The following is a 7,465-nucleotide window of genomic DNA, read 5'->3' on the forward strand; positions in this document are numbered from 1 at the left end:
TTTTAACTCCAATAATTGTGCAAACCTCGATTTGGAATCTGGATTCCAAGGGCGTAAAACAATCGATTGAATTAACCTTATCCGATCGGAATTGAATAAGTTAATATCTTAGAGTGTGAATTGGCTCCGATGATGATCGGAGCGCTGATCAGAATTAAGCTAACGACTGGAGTAATGCTATCGCAATTGATTTGGGCAGAATAACATTAATGCATCCAGTGTTGTCAAGATGAAAGATCTTGTTTACATATTTATAGATGTTTTAGAGGGAATGATGACATGACACATGTAGAGGTAGGTTTACACCAGGGATCCGCCCTTAGCCCTTATCTTTTCGCTTTGATCCTCGACGAGCTGACTCATAGGATACAAGACAACATCCCATGGTGCCTTATATTTGCTGACGATATTGTATTAGTTTCTGATTCACAGGATGAGCTTAACAGAAGGCTAGAGCAATGGAGGATCGCCCTAGAATCAAATGGCCTACGGATTAGCAGACTTAAATCGGAGTACCTTAGGTGCGATTTCAAGACGCGCGAAGAGGAACACGACGATATTGTGGATATTAGAATTGGGGATTAGATTTTACCCCCACAAGAGTCCTTTAGATATTTAGGCTCGATGCTTCAAAGATCGGGAAGGATAGATGAGGACATGACGCATCGTATACGAGTAGGATGGTTGAAGTGGAGAGCGGCGAAAGGGGTGTTGTGCGACAAGAAGATACCCCTTAAGTTGAAAGGAAAATTTTTCAAGGTGGCGATCAGACCAGCCATGTTGTACGGATCTGAGTGTTGGCCAATGACGAAGGCCCAAGAGAGGAGGATGGAGATGGCAGAAATGAGGATGCTTAGGTGGACGTGTGGTAAGACCATGCTAGATATGATACCAAACGGAGTTTTTAGGGACAACTTGGAAGTTGGGAACATCGTCAACAAGTTGAGGGAAGGACGACTTAGATGGTTTGGGCATGTTATGAGGCGCCCACTTTTAGCCTCGGTTAGGAGAGTCGAGACCCTCGCTGTTAGCGGCGTTAGGAGAAGGGGTAGACCTAGACGTAGGTTGGAGGATAGATTGAAGCTTGACATGAAAGAGCTTCTACTGACGGAGGACATGACTTCTGATAGGAGCCTGTGGAGGAGTAGAATTAGAATAATTGAGTAAGCTATTAGGTGTATGTATGCATGTCTGTATCTGTACCTATATATATATATATATATATATATATATATATATATATATATATATATATATATATATATATATATATATATATATATATATATATATATATATATATATCTAAGTGAATATATTTAAGTTATATCTATGAATGTATCTATACGTATATGTGTTTAGGTATAGGTATTTATACATGCTTATGTGTGTGTATGTATCTATGTGCATGTATCTAGGTGTATGTACGTATGTATGTGTGTGTGTGTATGTATGTATGTATGTATGTATGTATGTATGTATGTCTGTATGAGTGTATGAGTGTATGAGTGTATGAGTGTATGTATGTATGAGTGTGTATGTGTAGGTGTATATGTGTGGCTGGGTGGGAGGGTGGGAGGGTGGGTGTGTATTTTGCTTGTTGGTAGGCCTACTTGAAATTACATGTCTATGCGCACTATATTACCCATGCTATTTGTCCTATTGTTATGCTTTACTTGCTATATGTGTCCTCTCTTTATGGCTACTTTGTATGGTTGCATCTTTCTAGGCGCACATAACGTTTACAGGTACGTATCATTTGCTCACACTTTTTGTTTTTATGAGCATTTCTGGTCGGAGGTCCTTAGGAAGCAATCTCTTTTGCCTCTAGAGTAGAGGGAGGGAAGACCTGATCTAGTCGCGGGTTCTATACCCGAGGGTGGAGTAGTGACTTCCTTCTAATCTAGGGTACGAGGAATGATTGTCTACACTCTACCTCCCCCATACCCTACATTTGTGGGATTGGGTATTATTGTTGTTGTTGATGGCGTGGCACATGTCCCTTTCATGGTTGTAATGAACTTTGTCAATCCCGAGGGGTGACGTGGCACCTGTCCTTTTCATGGGAATAACAGATCCTAACAAACTTCCCTAGATTCGCGGGCTGACGTTGTCAGGTACTCGTTCCGGGATGAAGTGTCTATTCCGGGACAATGCACTTTCTCCGGAATGGCGTGCTTGTTCCCGGAGGGTATCTTTTTCCGGTTTGGAATACCGAACCGAGAAGTGGTGACGGTAACAGCGACGTGTCGGTTCTGGTTAAGGCATCATGGTGCTCTCAGTCTAGTCGGGGAGGTTTTGCTTTCTATTTATTCCAAGTGTTTCTTTACGGTTATTGTTATCATGACTGGCTGCATGATGCCGGTTATGTATATGTCATCCGAGCTCTCAGTCTAGCCATTCGCCCGGCGTGGTAAAGTTGCTGAGATTTCGTCGGATAGATGTCGGGAAAGGGTCCGTGTTCCGGGACGTGCGGTGCCGGGTAGGGTCTTTGCCGAGATGCTTGCCTGTTTTTGAGACGGATCATTATGCGTATCATTAAGTCCCCCAGTTTGCTATTGGTAGCCGGAACGGTTACCGTCGCCAAACTTAGAAAATTGTGCCAAGCGCTTGAGTGGACGTGCATTATATGCGTATGCCTCCTGAAAAGACGTTTTTCTTTGTAACTGTGTCGTTTTCAGTGATTACGTTCCGTTTATCGATATCTTGAAACATTTTTCAAGAGACAACTGTATGCCACTTTCATCATTGCTTCTTGTTTACTTTGTGGCTATAAATAGCTTCGTTTTTCACCTGAGTTTTTCACTTTTTTGCTTCCAACTATTCTACATTTGTGTCTTCAACACTGCTTCACTTTATAAATTCTCAAACCTTCGAGAATTGCCTTTCGATGTTATGAATAACCCCTTTGCTTTGGTTAATCATTGATGTTGTTGTTGTTGTTGTTGTTGATGCTCGAAATATGGGGTTGCCGTTATTCGCTGAGGCATATTGCTCACAGTATTGGTAAGTGTTTGTGTTTTTCCTTTTTTGTCTTCTCTTTTTGTGCGGCCTTCTTATTGCTGTTTTGTTCTGTTTCAGGCTTCGATTTGGATCTGAAGATTTTTTTCGAATCTTTGAATTTTTTCGAACGTATTCCGCCTTCAGCTGCGGATAGATTGGAAATTACCGAATGCCGATGGTCGTTCGATGTATCTTATGTCATCCGATTGGTCGCTGGGTTCTTGGATCTTCTGGACTCGAGGAATACGATTCGTTTGTGCTCGGATAACGATTTGCTTTGCGCATCCCTTGCGAACGAAAGTTGTTTCTTGTGCTTCCAGTTTATTTCGAAACTCGAATTACTACCCGTGGGGCTGTCGGACATTCGTCTGTCTTGCGATCTTCCCAATACCAGCCGGGCCATGTTGGTGATTGCTCATTGAGAGCTTTTGATTTCTTTCAACATACGTGCCCATTTTCACTTCTTTTTGGGGGTGAGCTTTGACAGATCATATACGAGGGTTTCCTTTTGTTTGTATAAGATTTGATATTTTTATGCTGAAGCCATAGGTTGTTAGGGTTTTCAGCTTTTATACATGTGGCTTTCGTGCTTAGTAATGAAATAAACCGCGTTTGTCTTCTGTCTTGAAATAAACTTCTATACAGGATATTGGTGATACATACGCTTGATGAACTGTTTTTATATTTGTCGTTGTCTTCGTACTGACATATTCTGTCTTGAATTTTTTTTTAACCGTAACTGTGGAGTTATCCGTGAATTCCATTGACTTTCATTTTTGTGCGGGAGAGACGAGTTTGTCCGATCATTCTTCGAGTTCGATATCAACTATGATGTCCACAAATATATCGACTCTAAAGGGTTTTCCCCGGATATGTTGGGATTTGTTTCCGCCCTATCTGTTGATAAGCAGTGAGCTGCTCGGGTCCGAGCTCCTGCGGCTTGTACCACTTCTTTTCTGGTCAGTTTTAACCATGGAAAGCAGCCTGTCATGATCCAGGAGTCTACTGTAAGTGACGTTGAAGGCTGCTTTTGGAGAGCCTGACCGGTTGGGGTCTGAGCTTCCGTCTTCCCTAAAAAGATGTATGGTCTCGTCGTCGGGGCCATTTGGTTTTTTCTTGAAGTGTTTTGGCGCTGCCGGCGCGTCTGATACGTTTCAGCTTGTATGGAGGCATTATCTCGGATCCGACTTTGTTCTTAATCCAGAGATGGTCGATAAGGTCAAGGTGAATGCCCTTCAGGAGGTTCGTACGGCGCAGGCAGCGGTGAATATCTGATTTAAATAATATAGGGATTTGTATGCCGGGGGGAGTACGACGGTCAACCAATTGTTAGAATATAAGTTCGTTGTTTTGTTGGGCATTTGTATAGTATCCGAGGCGTGTATCTTGGATGCCAATTTTTGTAACGGTTGCCCCGTTGTGGTTGTGTAACCATGCGAATGTTTATGTGATTGTCATGCTTTCTTGTTGAACTAGTTCATATCTTCGTATGTAGGTCTAGGCTACATTTGTGTTAGTTTTGGCGTGTACACCGTGCAGTCACGCGTGTTTATGCCATTTACTCATTGACCGCTTATCAGTGTAAACTTGTACCGACGAGGGCTAGACAATCACCTCTTAAGGGGGTACAAAATAACGTGCATGGGACTTATGTGGATGCCGGAATCCGTCTGCCGCTAGCCAGTTATAATTATTTGAACATCGTTGTAAATAACGTAATGACAAAGTTATTTTTTTTTTTGAAAGGCAATGTTAGTGGTTAGTGGTTAGCTCACGAAGTTAATTCACGAAAATCCCCCCCCCCCCCGAGACTCGAACCCTGGTCTCCTCGAACACCATGTTAACATGGTGACCAATGAGGCAAAGCCCCATTGGCTAATGACAAAGTTATTGTAAACGGTAAAAAGCTTTTATTAGTTCCTAAAAAGGAAGAACATACATCAGTTCTTTATTAAAAGAAAAAAGACAAACATCAAGATAACCATGAGTTGAAGTGATCAGTTTCAATCACGGTATCTATCTAAATCTCAGTTGCTTCATTCAGCCACTTTCGTTTTCTTCAACCGCTATCCTGTCTCTGTTGGAACTTTCACAACTTTCAGTCCTTGAACGCTTGAGTGTCGGATTAAGGGGTTCAGCCTTTTCGCGCACACCCTTAATTGATTTCTCCCATCCTGACCGGCGACGCCGGCCAGCAACTGCCTTCTCTGCCTCATTAACCATGACTGAATTTTTGCTACTGGGGTGTGCCGGCTAGGAGAAGAAGGTTAGCCTTTTGAGAACAGAAACGCGTTTTTCCTCCATGACGTGTGGTGTCTTCCATGATTCGGCATATTGCCTATCTCGAATGCACTTGTTCCCGGTGAAAGGGTGTCGGGTGGATTGAACCGTTACCACACCTCGCCGGGTTGGGAGTTTGAGTATACCGTGAGCGGTAGAGGCTATTGCACCAAACTTCCTGAAGAACTGTCTTCTTAGTATCACATTCGTGGCAGTCACAGATTTGACGACATAAAAGTCGATGACTTCGCTACGGAGGTAGGGTTGAATACCCACCGTGACCGTTGCCTTTAGTTTACCTATGGGTTCTTCATTGGAACCAGAGAATCCAAAGATGACGGCATTAGATTGTCTCATCTTCCTTCCGACACACTTTGGAAGCCGGGAAAGGCAATGAGCATACAAGACTTCGACTTCACTTCCCGTGTCGGTGTACATTTCGCTTACCGGGAATCCATCTATCAGGTCGGTAATGACTACCGGTTCATCCCAAGAGTATCGTGGCAGTGTTCCCGGGAATGTGATGGCAGCATCTTTCCAGGAGCTCTGCGGGACAAACGCGTCTTTCTCGACGTTGATCATGTTGATGACAACTTTATCTTTCGCCTTCTCACGTTTTTTACCGTCTTCCTTCTGCCAACTGAACGTTTTGTTGGGATCAACCTTTTTGAATTTCCGTCCGGACAACAAGTGAGTGAGTTCACCTGCTTTGATTTTGGCGATGATTTCGCGTATCAGCGCCTTGCATTCATCGGTGTCATGGCCATTGTCTTCATGGAACTCACAATACTTGTCTGACTTTTGACCATCCGGTTTTTCCAGTGGTGCCGGAGGGGTAAACTTTGCCTTAACGGGTTCCGTTAACAGTATCTCCCTTGGGGTTTTGGAGAGGCTACCGATTAGTGACCCCTTATCATAAGGTTTCCGGCTGCTCTTGTCATGCCTATGGCTGTCATGGCTTTTCCCGTGGCTGTTGTGGTTTTGGTTATGGCTTCCACTACGTCTGCTGCTGTCGTGGCGGTGCCTACTGTTGCTTCTCTTCTCTTCTTCTCTTTTCCTCTCTTCCCGATGATACCCAGCCTATCTCTCCCTCCCCGAGTGTTGATACTGCCTTGCTACCGTCACGACATCTGCAAATGTACCCGGGATGTTCCATCGGAGTTCAGAGACAAACGACGGGTGTGCATCTTTGTCCAGGCACGTTATGAATCCGGAAATCTGTTGTGTTTCCGGGAGTCCTGGGATTTTTTGACATTCCAGCATGTACCTCGTGATGAAGCTTTCAATTTTCTCCCCCAGTACATCGGGATTTCGTGAGCATACATGTGTGTATACGTGTGTCGGCGGAGGTTCTGATATTGCATGAGAAACTTTTCCCGCAAGTCTGCGAAGCATGTGATTCCGTTAGGTGGTAATTTTGCGAACCACTCCCTGGCAGCCAACTGTAGTACAGTCGGAAAGAGATGACATGCTACCTCATCACTCCAATGTTGGGTTTTCATGGCGTCCTCAAAGATTTGCAGGAAATCGTCCTGGTCAGTAGTGCCATTGTACACCCTCAAAGTGACCGGTATGACGATGTTAGTATGGAGTATGCACCTAGCGATCCATTCGCACAGCTTCTGGCTAGTAGCTGACATCTCAACCGGTCGCTTTGCTTTGTTACCAGTGATTAGGACAAACAGATTTTCGAGTGCAGTCCCCTGGACGGTGGGTTGCGACAGGGAGTGTTTGTATGCCGGCGGCGCAGCCTGTACGAGGAGCTCGGTCAGCCATGCGTTCGCGGCAGCTTTGGTGACACCCTCGCTTCCCGCACCGATGTTTAACATTGGGCTGGTTTTCAGAACGTCTAGAGTTTGCGATTGCTGCTTCTCTGCTAGACTGTTATCGTTCAACATGGACTTTAGCTTTTCGATCACTTGTTTCTCGACGTCGGCTGAGATCATTTTGGTGATCATGTTGGTGTCGTTGTGACACGATTCGATGCCGCTTGAACCACCAGTTTTAAGACCAAGAGTGCCGAGCTTCAACCTATCTCCACCGAGTGGTGATCCCTCTTGTGTGTCCTCGTCATCGTCAGAGACATTCATCTCGTCTCCGACACGTCACCGGAGTGAATGTGAGCGATTGATTATTTTTGAGGTTGAGGTGACTCCACCAGTTGTGAGCTTCCTTTGTTCAT

The sequence above is a fragment of the Rutidosis leptorrhynchoides genome, chromosome 6 (genome assembly GCF_046630445.1).
Source record: "Rutidosis leptorrhynchoides isolate AG116_Rl617_1_P2 chromosome 6, CSIRO_AGI_Rlap_v1, whole genome shotgun sequence".
Lineage (NCBI taxonomy): Eukaryota > Viridiplantae > Streptophyta > Magnoliopsida > Asterales > Asteraceae > Rutidosis > Rutidosis leptorrhynchoides.